The 26510-nt window shown below is 39.7% G+C and overlaps 1 long non-coding RNA gene across 6 annotated transcripts in view; it reads right to left on the bottom strand.

The window, feature by feature from the left end:
- LOC140639396 (uncharacterized) overlaps positions 1-26225 on the bottom strand; it is a 103630-nt gene extending 77405 nt beyond the window's left edge. For 5 of the 6 annotated variants that reach the window (XR_012036128.1, XR_012036125.1, XR_012036126.1 and 2 more), the window contains exons 1-2: positions 25811-26012; positions 6607-6717 (exon numbers count right to left, since the gene is read on the bottom strand). This is a non-coding gene — a long non-coding RNA (uncharacterized lncRNA). Of the gene's footprint in view, positions 1-6606; positions 6718-25810; positions 26013-26116 lie in introns of those variants that run through there. The other variant, XR_012036129.1, reaches the window with a different exon arrangement.
- Between the last annotated feature and the right edge of the window lie 285 nt (positions 26226-26510).

The following is a 26510-nucleotide window of genomic DNA, read 5'->3' on the forward strand; positions in this document are numbered from 1 at the left end:
TGTTACTATGTCTCTGTCTCTCTTACTGTTCTCTTACCATTCTTTCTGTCTTTGATTGTCCAGTAGCTTTTCAATCAGCCCTCAGTTGTTCTTCAGGAGAAATAATTCTATTAATAGGTGTAATTTGGTGTGTTTCATGGAGGAGGTGGGTTCAGTCTTCCTATATCACCATCTTGAACTGGAACCTACCCTTCAGTCCTTATAACTTAACCATAGAAGTGATATCTACTCTTCCTTTACTTGTTAGGAGGAGAGGAATAGGTTGCAAGTTAAGGTAGAAGGAAAAGAATAATGAAATAGATTGTGCTTCAGGGTCTTCACTTCCACTGAAATATCTTCCTTTCTCCTATCCATCCAGCCATGTTATCCTCTCAAATCTACCCAAAACCTCAAGTTTCCTTGGAAAAGGTATCCCTGACTTACCTTGTTTGTTCTTATTGATTTCTACTTGCCTTCAGGGCCTTTGTTCCTCTGTTTTTTGTTTTCATTTGGAATGGTCATCTCTGAGATCTTGTGTGTTGTTAGGTCTGTGTGAGCTATTTCTTTCCATTAGATTATGAGGTCCTGTGACAGACTAAGCAGTCAAGTTTTTTGTTTGTTTCTTTGTCTTTAATCCCTAGTATTTTACACACAATTATCACTTCATCAGATGGTATCTAGTAACTATATCTCAAATAAGAGTTAATGGTACATGGTGAGATATTAATTTAACAAGTAGAGAACTGTCTTTTTCTACTAAGTCTAGATTCTTACAAAGATTCTTACAATATGAAGATTCCATTTTTTTGGTGCAGTTTTAAGTAATATGTTTTTCCTCTGCAGTCATTAAATTTTTGCTATTCTCAGACTTTCAAGATCTCCCATCACCATTTTACTCCTAATACAAATGAGAGCTGGAGGAGCACATAAATTAATAGACTGGAGATATTCCAACATTATTTCAACCTTTGTTTTTAGAAATAACATAGTTGTTATATTTCATTGAACAAGTGATGGTATTAGAATCCCAAAAAGCTCTCTTTTATAACTAAGTTTCCTACTTTCTACTGAAACTGAGTGAATATGATGGCATTTCACCACTTTAGGAGTTTTGGGTTCCAGAGTTCATTATTCCACCTCTGCCACTCCTATGTCCTCAATGTGGGACACACAGTATATATATTAGCAGGTGTCGGCAAATCTCACATATGTGGTTTCTTCCCTCTACCCTTTACCCAAACAAAAAATATTTCCATTCATATTAATTCAATCTTGAATTTATTTTAGAATCAACTGGAAAAGCCTCATTTATCTTTGTCATTGTGCAACTGGCTAAGAATTAAGGAAATCATGTGGTTAGATGATTGCTGAAAAGACCCAGCTCGTTAGAGACGGGCAAACCTTGGAAGGGTTGACTAGGTTTTGAGAGGACCCCTGAAGTGTGGCTACTTCTCTGAAAGGCAATCAAATTAATAACCTGTGCATAGTAGTAACACTTAGGAGTTCCCAGAAAGTTACTGCCTGGTGAGGTTATCATCCTTTCGCATGTAATTGTCTTTCCCAGCGAGGGCTCTGGCTCCGTCATGGGAGAACTCAGGCTAATAGCATTATGCTGTGACTTCAGGCAGTCTCCACCCCGCCCTTCCTTTCTCAGAAATGGTGGGCCCTTTGTCCTAGTGACAGCAGAAAATTCAGAACAAGAAAAAGCCCACAGGGTCAGATCTTTACTACTATATTGTAGGGATGGTCCTATGCTGGGCTGGTACAAATAAAATATGCTGCTATTGTTGCTGCTGCTTGCTGCTGAGTATGTCTCTGGAGAAAACCATCTAGGTGCCTTTTAGAACAAAGAATTAGACATGGTCTCCAGTGAGTGGATTTTCTAGGCCTATGGCTGGTGGTAACTTCAAAGTGAGGTCTGTGCACAGAGGGAGGCATTGAGAATATTGGAGACCAAAGTGTTATATGACCTCAGATGTTTCCCTCGCTTGCTTGCTTTCTCTTTTAAGTCTGATAAATAGTTTCTGGAAAGCCAGTTCCATTAAGGAAGTTCAAGAACCAATGAGCTTTTCTCTCACTAAAGCACTATTTTTCAATGTTATTTGCAGCCCTTTGTTTCACTAGAGTAAAGTGAGTCCAGGGTGAGAAGATGCCAGGATGGGAGATAAGAGAGAGCCCACCAAGTAAGCCTGCTGGTCTTGTCCTTCCTTGTCTAGGTGTCTCTGTGCTATCATCATGTAAAACTGGAGATATTTCCATACTCTCATAAATGCCAGTGCCAGAAATCAAAGATACTTTCTTTTAGATGTAATTGTCTTCTAGTTTGCCGGTAGGCTTCATTTAAAGAGTCTTTGGATGTGTCACCATTTGGGGTTATGAAAATTCATATCTAATTATTTTGAAATTTGGTACCCTTTTATACAAAAGATATTAAAACAACAACAATGAAAACATTGTCCAATTCTATGTACAATAAAAATATCCTTCAGTAATTTGATTTGCAGGAAATGAAAAGTATTATCAACAGAATATGCTTTTCAAAAATTTATAATCCTTTAAACGGGCAAATCCTTTCCCTGGGATTAGTAGCATGGTTTGTGTCCTAGGAGCCAAATCCTATTCTCTGATTCAATCCTCAAATCCTTTCTAACAGTGCCTATATTGATTTCAGACCCAGTTTTGCTTAAGAATCTGAGGACAGTATTTGGTGCTGTGTTTAGAGGTCCTTAAATAAGGGTTGTTTTTTTTTTTTTTTGAATAAGGATTTTTTAAAACAGAGTTTATCTAAAACAGCCTCTAGTTCCCAAAGTTAAATTCTTATGTCTCAATGAGCGTAACAGATGTGGTTAATTTCCAGGCTGTCCTTTATTTTCCCCATACCTAGCTGAGTTTATACTTCTCTGATCTGGAGGACCAACCTAGAAAGTTAGTGCTTAACTCCAAAGGTTTTTGGTGATTCCAGGTGTTTCTTTAATCGCAAATATTGACCCTGAATGTGCATATAGTTTTTCTCCCTGTCATATTTTTAATGTTCTTGGAACTTGGTCTTTTTGAATACAATGTACATGTAAATGTTTATTATACATATTTATATTCACAGAGGTCAGATGTTCTGTTACAAGGAGAGTAGCTGGTGTTCTGCTCATCTACAGGAGATGAAAATAAATGCTGATAATGATGATATGTAGATAATGAAGACAGTAAAAATTCTGTTTTTAAATCACTAAATTTACATTATGAGGAGGGCAGTTTTAGTAAATGTGTTATATTATTACATGCTAATTATTCAGAAAATTATTATCCACATGTGGTATATATAATAGCTCTCTGTAAAGCAGACTATTTGTTTTATCAGGACACAGTATTCTCTACCTAGAGTAGATAACAGAATTTGTTGTACTGTCTCACAAAGTCTTGTCTGAGAAAAAGAACTAGTATATACAAAAGTGCTTTGAAATAGGCTACATTAATTCAAGAAACCAAGAGCAGAGAGTAGTAAGAGGATCACCAAAACATGGCTATATCATGAATACCTACATAGAAGAGAAGTTTACAAAGAAACTTGGGGCAGCCCGGTGGCTCAGTGGTTTAGCACCATTTTCAGCCTGGGGCGTGATCCTGGGGACCTGAGATCGAGTCCCACGTTGGGCTCCCTGCATGGAGCCTGCTTCCTGCTTCTCCCTCTGCCTGTGTCCCTGCCTCTCTCTCTTTATGTCTCCCATGAATACATAAATAAAATCTTAAGAAAAAAAAAAGAAACTTGGCAGATTACAGTAAAGTCAACTATGCAATTTGTATAATAGAACATTTTTGAATGTATACTGTGAGCCAAGTACTGAGCAAAACTATTTATAGGATTGCGTTTGATTCTCAGAACAACCTATAAAGTAGGCATTGTTATTGTTATCATTTTCCATAGAAGGAAAATATAGCTAGTTAACATGGAAAAACTTGTCTAAGATCACACAACTAAGTGACACAGCCTGGATTTGAACTCATTTGTGCCAAACTCCAATCCCCATGATCCTAACCCCACCTTCTGTGCCTCCTTTTCTTCTCCCCAGTCCTTTATCCCAGCAACGTGCTCTGCACATTGTACCTGTCTACTAGACCATCTCTTAATGCACAAATCCAATGATGACTCCTTGACCTTAGGCTTTCTTGAGTTCTATGTTAATTGCCCTGAAATGTAATAGAGATCATTCATGTGCATGATGGTACATTTGCAAAGTAATTGTAATAATACAGAAACTGCTTCGGACATCATGTTTGTTATTAAAGTAGAAAGCCGTGGTCAGGGTTAGGAGCTCATGTGGTGTGACCTTGGATAAGTTATTTTGCACAGCTATGTCTCATTTTCCTCAGTTGTAAAGTGTCAGTGATAATAATACTTGCCACTTTAGGTTGCTGAGAAAATTTAGTAGGACAATGCCTGTGAAACTGTTAGCACTGTGCTTGGCTCATAACTAGCATTTAATAATCATTAGTATATTACATAGCATAATCATTAGAGTTATTATGTATAAATATACTGTGTAAATTCTTTCTACCTGAAATTCCCTCTCTTCTTGATCTCCATAACATGGTCATGTTCTGTTTTTTACCTCTCTCATGGTTCTCTCTTCTTTGCTTGCTTCCCTTCTTCCTGCCCCTTTGCACATTTTTTTAGGCTTGATTCTTGGCTCTCCTCTCTTCGCCACCTCCAGGATCTTATAATCTTTGAACACTCTTCTGATTAATAATGCCCTTTCTACCTCATGCCCACAAAGCCATTCTGTCTTCACTAGACCCTCCAATTCCAAAACGTGTACTTGTTTCCCACTTCTGTCTTACTCCGTTATTTCTAGCCTGGGGCAACCAGGCAAGATCGTTCCATGTGAAAATCTGTCCACTATGGACTTGATTCTCCCAAGCCTGTGATCTCCACATGCCCTCTCACCATTCTGTAAAATGGGTCATTACTGGAGGTTGTGTTTGGATTCCCCACAGATCCCTGTTATGGCATCTCAGTTGGGTGTTCAGGCTTAACTGGATAACTATTTATGTCCAGTTGATGCCATATAATATTCCTCATAGTGGTAGTTCTAAAGTTTTCCATTTTTCTTATGTCCCCAGAGAGATTGCTATATCCTCTCTCCATCTATTTCTTTATCAGGGAAACCAAGGACATTTGACCTGAACTTCCTCACATTCACTTTTCCACCTAACAATTGTCTGTCAATATTCTTCATCTCATTGCCCTTCAGCCTCCACTGGAAACTTCTTCATCAGTTATACTCTATTTTCTATACATTTTCAAGCCTCCTTCTCTGGTGATTCTTTTTTAATCATGTGGCTTTCCCATATGATAAAGATTTTTTTTTTAACCCTGCTAACATCTCCAGGTGTCATACTCCATATTTTCTACTTTTATCTTGATTTTCCCCAGAGAACACTCTCCTTAACTTCTGGTAATCTGACTTACCTGAAACTTCTACTAAAACTGAAGGCCACCTGGGTCTCCTAATCCGTTGAACCATTGTCCCTTTCTTAGCCTGTGTCTGTCTTAACTTTCCTGAAATACATGACACTGTCATATGTCCTTTTTCTAGACTACTTTTTTTTCCCATTAGCATTGATGGCACTGCATGGTTCCATCTTCTGAACTGGTTCCTCTTCTATTCAATCTAATTTAATTCAATCAACATGTATTCACCATTCACTTATTTCAACTGAGGCTGATGAAGAAGTAAAATATTTTTGGATAATCTGGCTATTAGCAGCATTACCACCAAATAATTAAGCTTTCCTTTCTCTAAAACAAATTACAGGCATAACAAATTATGTCCTCTTCAGCTCCTGGACTTGAAAATTTGGTTGATGGTAATGATGTAATTTATTTGAAATAATCTCAAAAAGGATGCTTTATTTACTATCCATGCTTATACCTGGTACATCTCATTTTAATTCAGCAAGTACTACATCATGTGTGTTATCTACTAGGTGCTATTTCCAATGCTTTACAAATACTAACTCACTGAACACTCAAGACATGTGGGTTATATTATCTACAGACAATGAATGGAGTGTGCCCTTAATAAAACACAATTGTTTATTGTCGTTTTACTGATCAAATCTGTTTGTAGTTGGATAATCTTCACTACAAAGTATTTTATTTCTCTTCTACTTAATGGAAAGCTTCATTCTTGTATATATTCTTTAAACAAAATTCAAAAAGCAAAAAAAAAAAAAAAAAGAGTGAGTTTATGATTAATCCCATTATATAAAAGAGAAACTGAGGAATATTTAAATACCTAACTCAAAGTCATATAGCCAGCAAGTGACTCAGCTGGGATTTAAACCCATGTAGTATGGTTCTAGATTTGGTGCTGCAAAGGTACTTAATAAATGATGATTGAATGAAAAAATACTTGAAGAACAAATTTTCAAAAGCTAATTTAAGATTTTTCATTTTCATTTAAATTGTTTATTTCTGGTATTTTGCATGTTCTTACTGCTTCCTCTCATCATTTGAGGAAAAAAAAATTGTCTTTAAAATTTAGAACTCGAATATCCTGGATTTCTATTTTCATTTTCAGTGTGTAATGATGGGGAATCTTTGGAAAAGATATGCTGAAGAATTATTACCTTCTCCAGATTCCTCTGTATCTGCTACTTCTTTGGTAGGCTTCAGAACACAGACTCCTTCCTTGTAGTTGACCTTGGTGGTGGTAGGTCCTGCTATGTTGACACTGCTATCTATAAAGGATTAATACTTTGTCAAGAGGCTTTTTAAGGGGGCAGCCCAGGTGGCTCAGTGGTTTAGTATTGCCTTCAGCCCAGGGCATGATCCTGGAGACCCAGGATCAAGTCCCACGTTGGGCTCCCAGCATGGAGCCTGCTTCTCCCTCTATCTGTGTCTCTGCCTCTCTCTCTCTCTCTCTCTCTCTCTGTGCCTCATGAATAAATAAAATCTTAAAAATAAAAAGAGGCTTTTTAAAAACATACATTAGTGGAGGAGGAATCCAAGATGACAGAGGAGTAAGAGACCTTAGTTTTATCTGGTACCAGGAATTCAGCTAGATAGCTATCAGATCATTCCAAATCACTCCAAATGAACTCAACTGGAGATCTATGAAAAGAATAGCTGCAACTCTACAGATAGAAAAGCAATCACTTTCTGCAAGGTAGGAGATGTGGAGAAGTGAATTCCAGGTAATATATAGGAAGAGAGGCCGCGGTGGAGAGGGAGCCTCCAGCAGCCAGCACTGGAAAGTGATATAGCAAGAGAATGCAAAATCAGAACTTTTAGAAGTCTGCTTCAGTGAGAGATGTCCCAGCTTGAAAGGCATTCATGTGGCGAAGTGGGGGTGCAGAATCCTAGGTGGGACAGTGTGGTCTCAGAATCCTCAAGATCACAGGAAGGCCAGGGGTGCTGATTATATTTTCTTTTTCTTTTTAATTTTTTTTTTGGTCTCTTCCTGTTTGTTTAGTATATATTTCTCTGGGGTTGTTGTTGCCATTTTAGTATTTTGTTCTCTCGTTCATCTATTATTCTTGGATGACAAGACAGAAGAACTTGCCTCAAAAAAAGAGAACAAGAAGACTGCCAAAGACCTAATCAGTATGTATGTAAGTAAGATGTTGGAACTAGAGTTCAGAATAACAATTATAACGATATATTAGCTGGACTTGAAAAAGCATAAAAGACCCTAGAGAATCCCTTTCTGGAGAAATAAGAGAACTAAAACCTCTTATTCAAGTCAAAGTCCAAAAGGCTATTAATGAGATACAATAAAAAGTAGAGGCTCTAACTGCTAGGCTAAATGAGGCAGAAGAGAGAATTAGTGATATAGAAGACAAAATGATGGAGAATAAAGAAGCTGAGAAAAAGAGAGATAGGGGGAGGAGCAAGATGGCGGAAGAGTAGGGTCTCCAAATCACCTGTCTCCACCAAATTACCTAGAAAACCTTCCAATCATCCTGAAAATCTATGAATTCGGCCTGAGAATTAAAGAGAGAACACCTGGAATGCAACAGTGAGGAGAGTTCGCGCTTCTATCAAGGTAGGAAGACGGGGAAAAAGAAGTAAAGAAACAAAGGCCTCCAAGGGGGAGGGGCCCCGCGAGGAGCCGGGCTGAGGCCGGGGCGAGTGTCCCCAGGACAGGAGAGCCCCGTCCCGGAGGAGCAGAAGCTGCACCGACCTCGCCGGGCGGAAAGGGGCTCGCAGGGAGTTGGAGCAGGACCCAGGAGGGCGGGGATGCCCTCGGGCTCCCTGGGACACTAACAGGGACCTGCGCGCCCAGGAGAGTGCGCCGAGCTCCCTAAGGGCTGCAGCGCGCACGGCGGGACCGGGAGCAGCTCGGAGGGGCTCGGGCAGAGGAAGAGGCTCCGTGCGGAGGGGGCTGCGCGGTTCCAGGAGCAGCTCGGAGGGGGCTCGGGGGCGGCTCCGCGGAGGGGGCTGCGCGGCCCGGGAGCGCGAATCCAACAGCGCAGGCCCCGGAGCACAGGGCGCCGGGACACAGCCCAGGATCCCGCCTCCCCCGGGACAGGCAGAGGCCGGGAGGGCCCAGGACAGCAAGGAAGCTCCTGCCCCAGCTGAGCAGATCAGCGGCCCCGCCCCGGAGCCTCCAGGCCCTGCAGACCGGGAACTCCGGAGTTCCTGCGGGGGCTGAATCCAGGGCTCCAGATCTGGCCCCGCCACTGGGGCTGTTCCTCCTGCGGCCTCAAGGGGTAAACAACCCCCACTGAGCCCTGCACCAGGCAGGGGCACAGCAGCTCCCCCAACTGCTAACACCTGGAAATCAGCACAACAGGCCCCTCCCCCAGAACACCAGCTAGACGGACAACTTCCAGGAGAAGCCAAGGGACTTAAAGTATACAGAATCAGAAGATACTCCCTGGTGGTTTTGTTTTTTTGTTTTGTTTTGTTTTGTTTTGTTTTGTTTTGTTTTGCTTTTTGATTTGTTTCCTTCCCCCACCCCCTTTTTTTCTCCTTTCTTTTTCTTCTTTTTTTTTCCGTTTTTTTTCTTCCCTTTTTTTTCTCTTTCTCTTTTCTTTCCTTCTTTCTCTCCTCTCTTTTTCTCTTTTTCCCAATACAACTTGCTTTTGGCCACTCTGCACTGAGCAAAATGACTAGAAGGAAAACCTCACCTCAAAAGAAAGAATCAGAAACAGTCCTCTCTCCCACAGAGTTACAAAATCTGGATTACAATTCAATGTCAGAAAGCCAATTCAGAAGCACTATTATACAGCTACTGGTGGCTCTAGAAAAAAGTATAAAGGACTCAAGAGACTTCATGACTGCAGAATTTACATCTAATCAGGCAGAAATTAAAAATCAATTGAATGAGATGCAATCCAAACTAGAAGTCCTAACGACGAGGGTTAACGAGGTGGAAGAACGAGTGAGTGACATAGAAGACAAGTTGATAGCAAAGAGGGAAACTGAGGAAAAAAGAGACAAACAATTAAAAGACCATGAAGATAGATTAAGGGAAATAAACGACAGCCTGAGAAAGAAAAACCTACGTTTAATTGGGGTTCCCGAGGGCGCCGAAAGGGACAGAGGGCCAGAATATGTATTTGAACAAATTCTAGCTGAAAACTTTCCGAATCTGGGAAGGGAAACAGGCATTCAGATCCAGGAAATAGAGAGATCCCCCCCTAAAATCAATAAAAACCGTTCAACATCTCGACATTTAATAGTGAAGCTTGCAAATTCCAAAGATAAAGAGAAGATCCTTAAAGCAGCAAGAGACAAGAAATCCCTGACTTTTATGGGGAGGAGTATTAGGGTAACAGCAGACCTCTCCACAGAGACCTGGCAGGCCAGAAAGGGCTGGCAGGATATATTCAGGGTCCTAAATGAAAAGAACATGCAACCAAGAATCCTTTATCCAGCAAGGCTCTCATTCAAAATGGAAGGAGAGATAAAGAGCTTCCAAGGCAGGCAGCAACTAAAAGAATATGTGACCTCCAAACCAGCTCTGCAAGAAATTTTAAGGGGGACTCTCAAAATTCCCCTTTAAGAAGAAGTTCAGTGGAACAGTCCACAAAAACAAGGACTGAATAGATATCATGATGACACTAAACTCATGTCTCTCAATAGTAACTCTGAATGTGAACGGGCTTAATGACCCCATCAAAAGGCGCAGGGTTTCAGACTGGATAAAAAAGCAGGACCCATCTATTTGCTGTCTACAAGAGACTCATTTTAGACAGAAGGACACCTACAGCCTGAAAATAAAAGGTTGGAGAACCATTTACCATTCAAATGGTCCTCAAAAGAAAGCAGGGGTAGCCATCCTTATATCAGATAAACTAAAATTTACCCCAAAGACTGTAGTGAGAGATGAAGAGGGACACTATATCATACTTAAATGATCTATTCAACAAGAGGACTTAACAATCCTCAATATATATGCCCCGAATGTGGGAGCTGCCAAATATATCAATCAATTATTAACCAAAGTGAAGAAATACTTAGATAATAATACACTTATACTTGGTGACTTCAATCTAGCTCTTTCTATACTCGATAGGTCTTCTAAGCACAACATCTCCAAAGAAACGAGAGCTTTAAATGATACACTGGACCAGATGGATTTCACAGATATCTACAGAACTTTACATCCAAACTCAACTGAATACACATTCTTCTCAAGCGCACATGGAACTTTCTCCAGAATAGACCACATATTGGGTCACAAATCAGGTCTGATCCGATACCAAAAGATTGGGATTGTCCCCTGCATATTCTCAGACCATAATGCCTTGAAATTAGAACTAAATCACAACAAGAAGTTTGGAAGGACCTCAAACACGTGGAGGTTAAGGACCATCCTGCTAAAAGATAAAAGGGTCAACCAGGAAATTAAGGAGGAATTAAAAAGATTCATGGAAACTAATGAGAATGAAGATACAACCGTTCAAAATCTTTGGGATGCTGCAAAAGCAGTCCTAAGGGGGAAATACATCGCAATACAAGCATCCATTCAAAAACTGGAAAGAACTCAAATACAGAAGCTAACCTTACACATAAAGGAGCTAGAGAAAAAACAGCAAATAGATCCTACACCCAAGAGAAGAAGGGAGTTAATAAAGATTCGAGCAGAACTCAACGAAATCGAGACCAGAAGAACTGTGGAACAGATCAACAAAACCAGGAGTTGGTTCTTTGAAAGAATTAATAAGATAGATAAACCATTAGCCAGCCTTATTAAAAAGAAGAGAGAGAAGACTCAAATTAATAAAATCATGAATGAGAAAGGAGAGATCACTACCAACACCAAGGAAATACAAACGATTTTAAAAACATATTATGAACAGCTATACGCCAATAAATTAGGCAATCTAGAAGAAATGGACGCATTCCTGGAAAGCCACAAACTACCAAAACTGGAACAGGAAGAAATAGAAAACCTGAACAGGCCAATAACCAGGGAGGAAATTGAAGCAGTCATCAAAAACCTCCCAAGACACAAGAGTCCAGGGCCAGATGGCTTCCCAGGGGAATTTTATCAAACGTTTAAAGAAGAAACCATACCTATTCTCCTAAAGCTGTTTGGAAAGATAGAAAGATATGGAGTACTTCCAAATTCGTTCTATGAGGCCAGCATCACCTTAATTCCAAAACCAGACAAAGACCCCACCAAAAAGGAGAATTACAGACCAATATCCCTGATGAACATGGATGCAAAAATTCTCAACAAGATACTGGCCAATAGGATCCAATAGTACATTAAGAAAATTATTCACCATGACCAAGTAGGATTTATCCCTGGGACACAAGGCTGGTTCAACACCCGTAAAACAATCAATGTGATTCATCATATCAGCAAGAGAAAAACCAAGAACCATATGATCCTCTCATTGGATGCAGAGAAAGCATTTGACAAAATACAGCATCCATTCCTGATCAAAACTCTTCAGAGTGTAGGGATAGAGGGAACATTCCTCGACATCTTAAAAGCCATCTATGAAAAGCCCACAGCAAATATCATTCTCAATGGGGAAGCACTGGGAGCCTTTCCCCTAAGATCAGGAACAAGACAGGGATGTCCACTCTCACCACTGCTGTTCAACATAGTACTGGAAGTCCTAGCCTCAGCAATCAGGCAACAAAAAGACATTAAAGGCATTCAAATTGGCAAAGAAGAAGTCAAACTCTCCCTCTTCGCCGATGACATGATACTCTACATAGAAAACCCAAAAGTCTCCACCCCAAGATTGCTAGAACTCATATAGCAATTCGGTAGCGTGGCAGGATACAAAATCAATGCCCAGAAGTCAGTGGCATTTCTATACACTAACAATGAGACTGAAGAAAGAGAAATTAAGGAGTCAATCCCATTTACAATTGTACCCAAAAGCATAAGACACCTAGGAATAAACCTAACCAAAGATGTAAAGGATCTATACCCTCAAAACTATAGAACACTTCTGAAAGAAATTGAGGAAGACACAAAGAGATGGAAAAATATTCCATGCTCATGGATTGGCAGAATTAATATTGTGAAAATGTCAATGTTACCCAGGGCAATATACACGTTTAATGCAATCCCTATCAAAATACCATGGACTTTCTTCAGAGAGTTAGAACAAATTATTTTAAGATTTGTGTGGAATCAGAAAAGACCCCGAATAGCCAGGGGAATTTTAAAAAAGAAAACCATAGCTGGGGGCATCAAAATGCCAGATTTCAGGTTGTACTACAAAGCTGTGGTCATCAAGACAGTGTGGTACTGGCACAAAAACAGACATATAGATCAGTGGAACAGAATAGAGAATCCAGAAGTGGACCCTGAACTTTATGGGCAACTAATATTCGATAAAGGAGGAAAGACTATCCATTGGAAGAAAGATAGTCTTTTCAATAAATGGTGCTGGGAAAATTGGACATCCACATGCAGAAGAATGAACTAGACGACTCTCTTTCACCATACACAAAGATAAACTCAAAATGGATGAAAGATCTAAATGTGAGACAAGATTCCATCAAAATCCTAGAGAAGAACACAGGCAACACCCTTTTTGAACTCGGCCATAGTAACTTCTTGCAAGATACATCCACGAAGGCAAAAGAAACAAAAGCAAAAATGAACTATTGGGACTTCATCAAGATAAGAAGCTTTTGCACAGCAAAGGACACAGTCAACAAAACTCAAAGACAACCTACAGCATGGGAGAAGATATTTGCAAATGACGTAGCAGATAAAGGGCTAGTTTCCAAGATCTATAAAGAACTTATTAAACTCAACACCAAAGAAACAAACAATCCAATCATGAAATGGGCAAAAGACATGAACAGAAATCTCACAGAGGAAGACATAGACATGGCCAACATGCACATGAGAAAATGCTCTGCATCACTTGCCATCAGGGAAATACAAATCAAAACCACAATGAGATACCACCTCACACCAGTGAGAATGGGGAAAATTAACAAGGCAGGAAACAACAAATGTTGGAGAGGATGCGGAGAAAAGGGAACCCTCATACACTGTTGGTGGGAATGTGAACTGGTGCAGCCACTCTGGAAAACTGTGTGGAGGTTCCTCAAAGAGTTAAAAATAGACCTGCCCTACGACCCAGCAATTGCACTGTTGGGGATTTACCCCAAAGATACAAATGCAATGAAACGCCGGGACACCTGCACCCCGATGTTTATAGCAGCAATGGCCACGATAGCCAAACTGTGGAAGGAGCCTCGGTGTCCAACGAAAGATGAATGGATAAAGAAGATGTGGTTTATGTATACAATGGAACATTACTCAGCTATTAGAAATGACAAATACCCACCATTTGCTTCAACGTGGATGGAACTGGAGGGTATCATGCTGAGTGAAGTAAGCCAGTCGGAGAAGGACAAACATTATATGTTCTCATTCATTTGGGGAATATAAATAATAGTGAAAGGGAATATAAGGGAAGGGGGAAGAAATGTGTGGGAAATATCAGAAAGGGAGACAGAACGTAAAGACTGCTAACTCTGGGAAACGAACTAGGGGTGGTGGAAGGGGAGGAGGGCGGGGGGTGGGAGTGAATGGGTGACGGGCACTGGGGGTTATTCTGTATGTTAGTAAATTGAACACCAATAAAAAATAAATTAAAAAATAAATAAATAAAAAAAAGGAAAAAAAAAAAAAAAAAAAAAAAAAAAAAAAAAAAAAAAGAAAAAGAGAGATAAACAATTACTGGATCATGAGGGGAGAATTCAAGACAAAAGTGATACCATAATGCAAAACAATATTAGAATAATGGGGATCCAAGAAGAAGAGGAAAGAGGAGTGGGGCAGAAGGTATGTTAGACTAAATTATAGTGGAAGATTTCCTTAATCAGGGGAAAGAAACAGGCACCCAAATCTAGGAGGCACAGAGAACCCCCCTCAAAATCAATAGAGTATAGGTCAATATCCCACCATATAATATTGAAACTTGCAAATCTCAGAGACAAAGAAGAAATCTTGAAAGCAGCTCTGGACAAGAGGTCCATAACCTACAAGGGTAGAGACATTAGACTGGCAGCAGACTTATCCACAGAGACCTGAGAGGCAAGAAAAGACTGGCATGATGTATTCAGAGTGTTAAATGAGAAAAATATATGCAGCCAAGAATACTTTATCCAGCTACGATGTCATTCAAAAGAGAAGGAGAGACCAAAAGCTTCCAGGACAAACAGAAACTAAAGGAATTTGTGATCACCAAACCAGCTCTGCAAGAAATATTAAAAGAATCCCTTTAAGTGAAGAGAGAGCCCCAAAGTAATAGACCAGAAAGGAACAGAGACAACATACAGAAATAATGATTTTATAGGTAATACAATGGGACTAAAATCACACCTTTCACTAATTACTCTGAATGTAAATGGGCTAAATGCCCCCAATCAAAACACACAGGGTATCATATTGGATAAAAAAGCAAGACCTATTGATATGCTGTTTGTAAGAGACTTATTTTAGGTCCAAAGACACCTCTAGATTTAAAGTGAGGATGTGGAAAACTATTTATCATGCTAATGGACATCAAAAGAAAGGTGGAGTGGCAATCCTTATATCAAACAAATAAGATTTTAAACCAAAGACTATAATAAGAGATGAAGAAGGACACTATATAATTAAAGAGTCTATCCAACAAGATTTAATAACTGTATATACTTATGCCCCTAACATGGGAGCAGCCAATTATATAAACCAATTAATAACAAAATTAAAGAAACCCATTGATAATAATATAATAAAAAAAATGGGACCTTAACACCCTACTCACTGCAATGGACAGATTATCTAAGCAGAAGATCAACAAGGAAACAAGAACTTTGAGTGACACACTGGACCAGATGGACTTCACAGATGTATCTAGAGCATTCTGTCCTAAAGCAAGAGAATACACATTCTTCTTGAGTGCACTGGAACATTCTCCAGAATAGATCATGTTCTAGGTCACAAATCAGGTCTCGAGTGATAACAAAAGATTGGGATCATTCCTTGCATATTTTTAGACCACAATGCTTTGAAACTGGAACTCAATCACAAGAGAAAATTTGGAAAGAATCAAATACATGGAGGCTAAAGAGCATCCTACTAAAGAATGAATGGGTCAGCCAGGAAATTAAGGAATCATTTTTTTAAAAAAATTCATGGAAACAAATGAAAATGAAAACACAACTGTTCAAAACTTGGCATGCAGTAAAGGCAGCCCTAAGAGGGAAGTATATAGCAATACAAGCTTTTCTCAAGAAACAAGAAAGGTCTCAAATACACAACCTAACCTTACACCTAAAGAAGCTGGAGAAGGAACAGCAAATAAAACCTAAACCCAGAAGAAGATACTTAATAAAGATTAGAGCAGAAATCAATGAAAGAGAAACCAAAAGAACAGTAGAACAAACAAAACTAGGAGCTGGTTCTTTGAAAGAATTAAGATCGATAAACCACTGGCCAGATTTATCAAAAAGAAAAGAGAAAGGACTCAACTAAATAAAATCATCAATGAAAGGGGAGAAATTACAATCAACACCAAAGAAATCCAAACAATTATAAGAACATATTATGAGGAGGTATGTGCTAACAAATCAGGCAATCTGGAAGAAATAGATGCACTCCTAGAGATGTATAAACTACTAAAATGGAAACAGGAAGAAATAGAAAACCTGAACAGACCCATAACCAGCAAGGAAATTGAAGCAGTCATCAAAAATCTCCCAACAAAGTCCAGGGCCAGATGGCTTTCCAGGGGATTTCTACCAAATATTTAAAGAAGAATTAATACCTATTCTTCTGAAGCTGTTTCAAAAAATATAAATGGAAGAAAAACTTCCAAACTCTTTCCATGAGGCCAGCATTACCTTGATCCCAAAACGAGACAAAGACTCTACCAAAAAGGAGAATTACCATTATCCCTAATGAACATGGATGCAAAAATTCTCAGCAAGATACTATAGGATCCAACAGTACATTATACGGATTATTCATCATGACTAAGTGGGATTTATTCCTGGACTGCAAAGATGATTCAATAATAGGTGATAATGAACTATTGGGACTTCATCAAGATAACAAGCTTTTGCATAGCAAAGGGAACAGTCGACAAAACCAAAAGACAACAGACAGAATGGGAGAAGACATTTGCAAATGTATTATCAGATAAAGGGCTGGTATCCAAAATCTAGAGAGAATTTATCAAACTCAACACTCAAAGAATAATCCAATCAAGAAATGGACAGAAGACATGAACAGATATTTCTCCAAAGAAGATAGACAAATGGCCAACAGACACATGAAAATATGCTCAACATCACTGGTATCAGGAAAATAAGATCAAAACCACAATGAGATACCAACTTACACCAGTCAGAATGGCTAAAATTACAAGTCAGGAAATGACAGATGTTGGTGAAGATGCAGAGAAAGGGAAATCCTCTTACACTATTGGTGGGAATGTAAGCCACCCTGGAAAATAGTATAGAGATTCCTCAAAAAGTTGAAAATAGAGCTGCCCTATGATCCAGCAACTTTTTTTTAGGGATTTACCCCAAAGATACAAATGTAGTGATCTGAGGAGGCATTTGCACCCCAATATTTATAGTAACAATGTCCACAATAGCCAAACTATGGAAAGAGCCCAGATATCCATCAAAAGATGAATGGATAAAGAAGATGTGGTAGATATATACAGTGGAATACTACTCAGCCATCAAAAAAATAAAACCTTGCCATTTGCAACAACATGGATGGACTAGAGAGTATTATACTAAGTGCAATAAATCAATCAGATTTAATTATCAGAAAGAGAATTATCATATTATCTCACTCATGTGGAATTTAAGAAACAAAACAGAGGATCATAGGGGAAGGGAGGAAAAAAAAAACAAGATGTAATCAGAGAGGAAGACAAACCATAAGAGACTCTTAATCATAGGAAACAAATTGAGGGTTGCTGGGAAGGAGGGCCGGTGATCTAATGAGCACTTGGTATTATATAAGACTGATGAGTCACTGACCCCTATCTCTGGAACTAACAATACATTATATGTTAATGAATTGATTTTAAATTAAATTTAAAAAAACCAAAATATGCATTCGCTGTTTGTTCCATCTTGTTTATATCCTTGCATAAGTACCATACAGTTCTCAAATCTCTTTTGAATCAAGGGGTTTGTCTGTGGCTAAAGAGAATTGATCACAGTGGCTCACCATCTTTTGCTGGTCACTAGTTAATCTGTAACATTATTCTGTGCTAGAATTACTTCCTAAGCATACATACAAATAGTGTAAATCATTCATGGCATCTTTCTATTTTTTCCTTGAAAATGATAATTACATGATGTCTTTCTTTCCTGATTTTTCCATTCTATAAACATTTCTTCAGTGAGTTCACTGTGATCACTGTTTGAGATTCAGAAATCCTTCAGGAAGCCAGTAAAGCAGAAACCTAGTTGAATTCATCATTCATCCTAAATGCTGTCAAATTAAAAAATAAGATTTCTATTCCTTTTTGCTGATCTGGATATCTGCTATATGAGATACAAAGGAAGCAAATATAATAACATTACTAACTTTTTGTGAAGAGCAGAATATAATTTAAGAAAAACTTTCTTCGGCAGGGGTGTAAACAACTACATAAAGAAGAGAATTACAATAAACCATTATTTTGTCTTGTATTATCACTTAAATTTTTATAAACATGTGCATTTGAAAAAGATGATTCTTCCTAGTTTATCTAGTAAATGTATTTTCTTTCAACATTTGTGTTAGCTGTGAAACTATTATTTTATAGTTACCTATTAGAAAGTTATTAATTTTAAAAATAAATTAGTAGTTATTATAATCATGATTAGTCAGTAAAACATTTTACTTCTATAATGATAAATATATTTTGTATTTCAATTGACTGATACTATATTAGCACATAAAGCAAATAAGGTAATTTGTTACTCTAATGATAATTTTGAATATAGACCCACACTTGAAAGTTAATATCGAGATATTAAAATTGTCTGATTTTGTCTTATTTACTTTTTTGGTGTGACAACATCCTTTTATGAAATGATAGTGTTGCTTTTCCTAATGTACTTACTTAGCAAAATAAAAAGTTGGTAACTCTATCAAAAAAATTAATCCAAAATGTTGTTTCAGCTATCATCCTAGTGTTGTTATACTCATTAGATAAAATTGTAAACTGTAAAATCACAAGATTACTGATCATTTACAAGTTCTGGGATACTAAAACATGATATTGAAGTAGACATTCAGCTATTTGGCCTTCTAGAAGCCAAGGCTGTAGCTCATGCCAAGTATTAGTCTGATTCTGAAGTTCAGTGCATATTTAACATTTATCTTTTCCTTCTCAATCCATTACTTCTTATTCTAGGTCTTGATTCCCTTGGTGTCTACATTTCTAGGTGACCTATGTCTTTTCTGAACTCTTAGATCTTAAGAGGAGATCTTAAGATCTACTCATTTGACATTTAATCATTGTATTCCTTTGTAGCATTTCTGGGTCCAATGTCTTGCATGGCCATTTAGTTTTTGTGTGCATATTTCTATTATTCCCAGCTCAATAATAAACTAACTTGAAGTTAGGCATGGACATTATTTTCTTTAGATCCCTTGCAGCTCTTAGCTCTGTGTGCCTGAGAGAACATGTGCTTTGTGAATGAATAAATGAATGACATAATTCAATCTTTATTAGGCATTCAGATGAGAAGGTTTGTTGGGTTTGTCTTGTAGAGGGGACGTTCTAGTGCTAGAAAGATTTGGCCAAGCTTACTCTATGACTAGTCCCACAGACTAGAGTCATATGAGCAAGCTGGCCTGGAGCTCAGTTACCTGTGACATATGCAAGTTATTAGATCTTATGACATGGGAAGTCAACAAACACTGGATCACAAATACAATGTAGTGAGTGCTGGGTCTGTGCCCATGTAAAAAGTCTGTTTCAGAGCTCTCTTGATAAAGAAACTGTATATAGGTTTATATACCTCAATTAAATGATATAAAGAAGTGTGACAGAATCAGGATTTGAACTTAAGCAGTCCAGCTCCAAAATTCCAGTTTTTAGTTGCTCTACTACACTGCAGCTTCATGATGCAATGCTATGTAAAATTAGGGCAATCAACATTTAACTCTCATGGGCCCTCATGGTAGAAAGATCAGCCTAAACTCAGGCAGTGCCACAGGGCCTCTGCCATAGGCCAGATGCTCATTTTCTAGACCACAAAGGCTAGTCCCAGAGAGAGAACAACCTGTAGCAAGTTAAGGTGCCCTCAGGTGGTTCAGAGTCAGTCTGAGAGGCTAGCAGAGAGTCAGCCTGCCCTATCAGTAGGGTGACCATATAATTTACCATCCAAACCAAAATACTGTTGAGAGCAAAAGGAACCTCTGTAATAATTATGTGGGAATGACAAATGTAAACTGACTATTCCAGGCAGTCTTCACTGGCTAAGTCTATCCAAACCTCCCAGGAAAGGGAGAGAAACATGTAAGTAAACTTGGTAAATGTGGGAAGCCAATTATCTGAAAGAGGAGGATAAAGTTGGGATGAGGGCATTAAACCTAGGGATTGAAGTTGGGTGCAGTCAAGAATGTTTAAAAAAGAATTGGGTAGATACATATAATAAAAAGAAGCAAAAAAGGTATCTGGATTCGCAGGACAATGTGGTCGTTTGTGCGTGTGACAAGTCGGGAATAAAAGACACTGAGAGTAGATTTCCAATGATGATTTGGGAGTGAGACTGATCAAATATGGTGTGGATACATTATGGTAGGGACTCTGAAACAACTCCTGGTCATCAAAGGTTCATCAAACCCTGGGTGGCTCAGCGGTTTAGCGCCTGCCTTTGGCCCAGGGCAGGATCCTAGAGTTCCGGGATCGAGTCCCACATCGGGCTCCTGGCATGGAGCCTGCTCCTCCCTCCTCCTGTGTATGTGTGTGTGTGTCTCTCTCTGTCTGTGTCTATCATGAATATATAAATAAATAAATCTTTAAAAAAGAAAAGGTTCAGTGTGAACTTGAGAGGGAGTCCAGGCTTGCCATATCAGTATCTTCTTGGGACCAGGATTGTTCCTTATCTTTTCCAGGTGATGTGTAGCCCTCTCTTCTCAGCTGGTTGACTTTTCTGAGAACTCCCATGACAGAATAATAAAAGTAAATAAACTCAGGAAAAGTGAAAGGCCAACTGTCTGAAAGAGGATAAGGTTGGGACCTCTCTGTGCACCTAGGAACAAAAACTGTAGGGAGGCAATGCTGTTAAGGAAAGGATTGGGTGAGTATATATGACAAGAAGAAACCTGAGATCCAGCTGCAAGCTGAATGTAATTCAACAGTATATTTTCAGATTGAAAATGACAGAAATTCTACATCACCAATCAGAAAGAACCTTTCCTTGCTCCAAGACTTGCCAAGGACCTTACAAGAACAGTATGTGCAGTTCTGACTTTTTAAAAATGATGCAAAGAATTGAAGTCCAGGAAAGGATTACCAGATAGATTATAGTGGTAGGAGCACGGCCTTTCATGAAATTTAGTAGAGAGAGAGCGAGAGAGAGAGAGAGAGAGAGGAGAGAGAGAGAGAGAAAGCTAAGGGTTGATTTCACTGTTTTCAGAAATCATGAAGAATTTGGATACTCATTATTTTGCTTCCCCACAGTAGGTTGAAACAAAGAAATGAGCTGACATTGCAGCAAGAGATATGTTAGTAATGCTTAAGGAAGAACTTCTTGACCAAATGCTGGCGCACAGAAGTGCTGAAATGTCTGACCCTGTAATCTTTATATGATAGGATAGAAAATCACTAGTCCAGAGTTGTCATTATACATGGTATTTGATGTAGGAGGTCCTGAGGAGTAAGTGGAGGAATCTGAGTGCAAGGGTGTCTCTTAACAGACCTGGAAGTTCTGAAACTGATTGGAGAGAAGAAAGAGAAGTCAAAATCAATTAACCATAAAAACAATCATGAGGACTCTACCCAGGTCATGAGTGTGTTGAGATGATTCTTCATACACGGCCCAGTCCCTATTTCTGAAATCCAGATAGTGACACTCTGACATTGCCCTGTGACTTCACCAGTGTTATTCCTCTTCATTCTACTTTAGTCCCAGGTGATTCACCTGGGTGGGGACCCTGCCTTCAGCTGTGAGTTAAGCATCACTTCTCCATTTTGAGTGGGAAGGAGCAGCTTCTACAGCTGTCCCTTCCAGAAACTCTATGGCTTCCTTAAACCTCAGAGGATTTTCTCTGTCAGGTGAGAGACCTAAGAAAGAATGTTTACTACATCTGCCTTGGTAACGTGGTCCTTCCATTAGGAGAGGAGACATACTCTTGCACAGGGCAGCAGCCAGCATCAAATCAGCTTCAGTTGAGACACCACTTCGGGCTCAGCATCTAGGCTAAGTCCCACTGGCCACTAGCCTTGACCTCCCTCCCCAGATCCTGAAGCCCCAAATCTGTAGAGCTGCTCATCTGTCCTCAGCAGTGAGGAATCATTCTCCTTAGGTGGATATGCTATTTCCTGCTTGTGGGGCTGGTAATAGAATAGCACAGGATGTGCCTGAAGATTCATGTCTCTGAGAAATAGAAGGTCGGTAGGAGAAAAAGGATGTGGATCTGCACATAGTCAGACCTTTGCTCTGAAATCACTGAGTTGAGTAAGAAAGTATAGCACTAAGGGATTCTTCTGCTCCTCTATGTGACTTTTAGGAATCCTATGGCTCTAAGTCTTGGGCTCCATTTTGCCTCTACTGCAAGCACTAGACTTGCTGGGCTGTGTGGCTATTGTGCTCTTATGTAGGCAATGGAGACCTAATGACAAATAAGACAGATAATGCCTCAATCTCACAAGAGTTTATTCCTCATGAGAGGAGACAGACTATAAACAAAGAAGCAAATAAATAAACAAGAAAATATCAGATGGTGACAGGTGATAGTAAATCAGAGTGATTGATGGAAAGTTAGTGCTGGGTGTAGGAATAGTTTAGGAGGAGATGTTGGGGACAGGCTCACTGAAGAGGTTAATCAGTAACTTGAATGACAAAAAAAGAGTCAAGCAGACGATGCAGGGAAAGAGCTTGCCAGAGCAGGAACTGCTAGTGGAAAGGCCCTAAGCTGGAAAGGAGCTCAGTGTTTTTGGAACAAAGAAAAGAGGCCCATGGGCCTGGAGCTAAGTGAGTCTGGGATACAAGATGGAAAAATTTGGAAAGTTTGTCAGGCACCAGATCATGAGGAGTCATGGGGCCAGGATGAGAATGAATTCAAAATGGTCCTAGAATTGGATTAGATCCTGGAGGTCATCTAGCTTGTCTTCTTACTTCAAAAATGAGGAAGCAGAGCCTAAGGAGGTGTCATTTTATAACTGCATCTCTGCCAGCCAAACTTGGTCATGCTATGGTATGGAAGTAAGATCTTCTGACATATGGTCCTTGCCACTTTCCATCAAATTCTTCCTGAATGCTAAGTGGGACTCCTGAATGTCCCACTTTCTTTTCTTTTCTTTTTTTTTTTAAGATTTTAATCTATCTATTTATTTATTTGAGAGAGAGAGAGAGCATGAGCGAGCGCTTGAACCAGGTGGAGGGCAGAGTGGAGGAATAAGCAGATTCCCTGCTGAGCAGGGAGCCTGACAACTGAGAGCCCCACCCCAGGACCCTGGGATCAAGACCTGAGCCAAAGGCAGATACTTAACTGACTGAGCCACCCAGGCCTCCCTGAATATCTCACTTTAATAGGGAATTAAATAAAAAAAAATCTGTAAAAACATTTAGAATAATATTTGTTTCATTATATTTGTTATATAATAAACACTATATAAATGTTTCAAAGATAAAAAAAAGACCAAAACATGGAATTACCCTTCACTTATCCTGTAAAAAAGGGGTGCTTATAAACATCTATGTAGACTAGTTATGCTTTATCCCAATAGCAAGCACTTAGTTTGACTATTTAATGCCACAAACCAAATGCAACCCATTTACTCTACGATTGGGACACATTCCCACTATAGGGACATATGGTGTAGCTTCTATATCCAGGAGGAGTTAACATTCCACTGTACACACAAACATTCAGAATCAGAAAATTATACTGTAAGTTATGTACACACAAGACACATGTGTGTATATACATCTTGGTTTTTCAAATAGCAATGACATTGCCTAAGGGAGCAATAGCTTTCACATCCTCCTCTGTGTTGAAAAGAAGGCTTTATTGAAGAGGACATATGGATGGAAATTCATTTTGGAATAGTCAAGATCTTCAGTTCTAAAAGGATTTGAGGCTGGCTTGATTAAGCACAAACCCACAGCAAGAGATGTGCTGGTGGAATAGAAGCTTATTATTACTGCCCTGGCCCTCATTCAGGATTTATAGCCCAAAGATCTGCCACCAGCCAGGTGCGATGGCAAAATACATTCTCATTCTCTGGCCTGAATTGCCATTCAGCCTACTGCCTTCTAGACTACCTCCTGATTCGCTCCCACTAACTGTGACAGACTTTCTATTTTCTCTCTCTTTATTCCTCTTCTATCTCTGTCTTTGAGAGATAATGTAATAGAGAAAAGTCTCCCTCTTTTCTCCAGATCTTACAGAGACAGGAAGAGCATCTTCCCTGACTTTGTCTAGGGTGGATGGAAGTATAAATGAGGCAATGGATTTGAATCAAAGATGGTAGGGCAGGAAGAAACCTCAGAGTCGATGGGAACATCTCTTTACTCTTTGGTTTTATGGCACATGTGGAAGGAGTTGATGTTTGTACAGTGCACTAAGGTAAATGGAGGAGCTTGCTTATAGCTGAGGTATCCAGGCTGGGCACTCCAGCTGCCCTAGATTCTCCAGCTACCCTGAGATGGAGGACAACCCAAGCTTGAGAGAGGCTCTGTGAACTTCAAGGTCAACCCTGGGTATCTGCATCCAGCTGAAGACAAGGGAAAAGAGAGCATGGAGGATCATCTATGAGGATTATGATCCAGGTCTGTTTGCACACTTTGGTGCACATTCCATTGGCTGGAGCCTGTCATATGGACACATCTGGCTATGAGGAAAGCTGGAACCTGGGGTTAGCTGTGTGTCAAGAGGAATGGAACAAGGTTTGGTGAATGGGTAGCCAATCTCTGCCATTGGGAAGTATGTGACCGGTGATACTCTAGAGACAGCGGCAGAGATGAAACTAAGACACAGGTTACTTAACCCATAGCACAGTTCTCTCCTTACCAAATCACTCTGCCATATCTTTCATTTGTCCCCTACCTTTAAAAAAACACTACCCACAAAAGTTGGTTAAAGGAAACCAAGAAGAAAGTGATTTGTCTCTTTTCTAAGGCAGATTGGTATGATGTGAAAACATGTATCAAGACAGGAAGCACAGAACAATGCTCGTCTTGAGACCTCAAGGAACCCTCCGCCCCAAGGGTCATAAAGTGAGGCCTGTTGCTCTGCAGAATGATGAAGTTGCATTAGAAAATCCAGACTGGGACATCTGGGTGGCTCAACGGTTGAGTGTCTGCCTTTGGCTCAGGGCATGATCCCAGGATCTGGGATCGAGTCCCACATTGGGCTCCCTGTGGGGAGCCTGCTTCTCCCTCTGCCTGTGTCTCTGCCTCTCTCTCTATGTCTCTCATGAATAAATAAATAAAATATTTTTAAAAAAGGAAAATCCAAACTAACCACTAAGGATATTCAGGGCAAAACCAACTGCCCAACTTCTATGCCCTGGATCTTGCCCATGAAAAATGTGCTCCATAGTCAAGAATATGGCAGACCATGAGTGAAGCTTATGTCAATATCAAGAGTACCAGGAGTTACATGCTTCATTTGTTCTGTGTTGGTTTTACTAAAAAAAAAAAAAAAAAAGCAATTACCAGATTTGGAAGACCTCTCACATTCAGCACCTACAGGTCCACCAAATCAGGAAGATGGTAGAAATCATGACCCAAAAGGCACAGATAAATGGTTCTAAAGATGTTGTCAATAAAGTGATTCTAGTCAGAAATGGGAAAGAATTTCCAATCTATTTATCCTCTCTGATGGGTTCATTATAAAAGTAAAAATGCTGAAGAAGCCCAAGTTTGAAATGGGAGAACTTATGTTGCTTCACGGTGAAGGCAATAGTTCTGGAAAAGCTCCTGGGATGAGACAGGTGATACAGTTAAATGAGCTGATGGATATGAGCCACTAGTCTGAGAATCTGGTTAAATTCAGACTTTTAATGGTGACAAATAAAAAGTCTTATTTGCGGAGAGAAAAAAAAAGACAAGTGTGACCCAGTAAATGCAATTCCGGCATACCTTCAGTCAAATTCTACTCACAGGAAAAGCCCCAGTGCAACTTGTGGGAATCTCACAAAAAAGGGTCAAACTTACCTCCTGATAATAGAGAGGATTTCCACTGCACCATGAACCCTTTGTGAGGAAATCGGCATCCGAATCCTAAGTCTTGCTTTTTCTTACTTCTTTAGGCCCTTGCCCACTTGGTTGCTTCCTGAGGACCTGCGGAGGGAGGCAGGATGGGGGTTATTGCGCGGTTCACTGCAAACACCTGTCTCGTGGTATTACCTCAACCTTTGATTCCGATGTTTTCACTTCCTCCCCTTTTTACATTTGGCCCTTTGGTCTCTGTCCCCTGAGCTGACTTTCATCATCCAATTAGAAATAACACCCTCTTCTCACCACCAGCTTTTCTGGGAACCATAGGGAGGAAACCCCAAGCCTCCCTCACAGTCCGTGGGGCCAGCACTGCTTCAAAGGAGTGTGGTGGCGACACCACCTCACGGCTGGGCTTCTTTTCTGTTTAAACAGCTTCTATTGCTCACTGCTGATCAGTAACTCAATGATTCATTAAACACACAAACAATGAGTGAATCTGTTCCATTAGCCAGGCCACCTGTTGATCTCAGACATCCTCAGCTGAACTCAGCGGACGTGAACAACAGAATGGCTGCATCGGTGGAGGGCCCCATCCGCATTTGATGGCATGTTACAGCAGGAAAAGTAGAGTTCCAGCCTTGCTGGGGCTTTTATGCTTTTCCTTTCATCTGGTGGCAGGGCTGTAAGAATATACAGT

Source organism: Canis lupus, chromosome 9 (assembly GCF_048164855.1).
Source record: "Canis lupus baileyi chromosome 9, mCanLup2.hap1, whole genome shotgun sequence".
In the NCBI taxonomy this organism is placed as follows: Eukaryota; Metazoa; Chordata; class Mammalia; order Carnivora; family Canidae; genus Canis; species Canis lupus.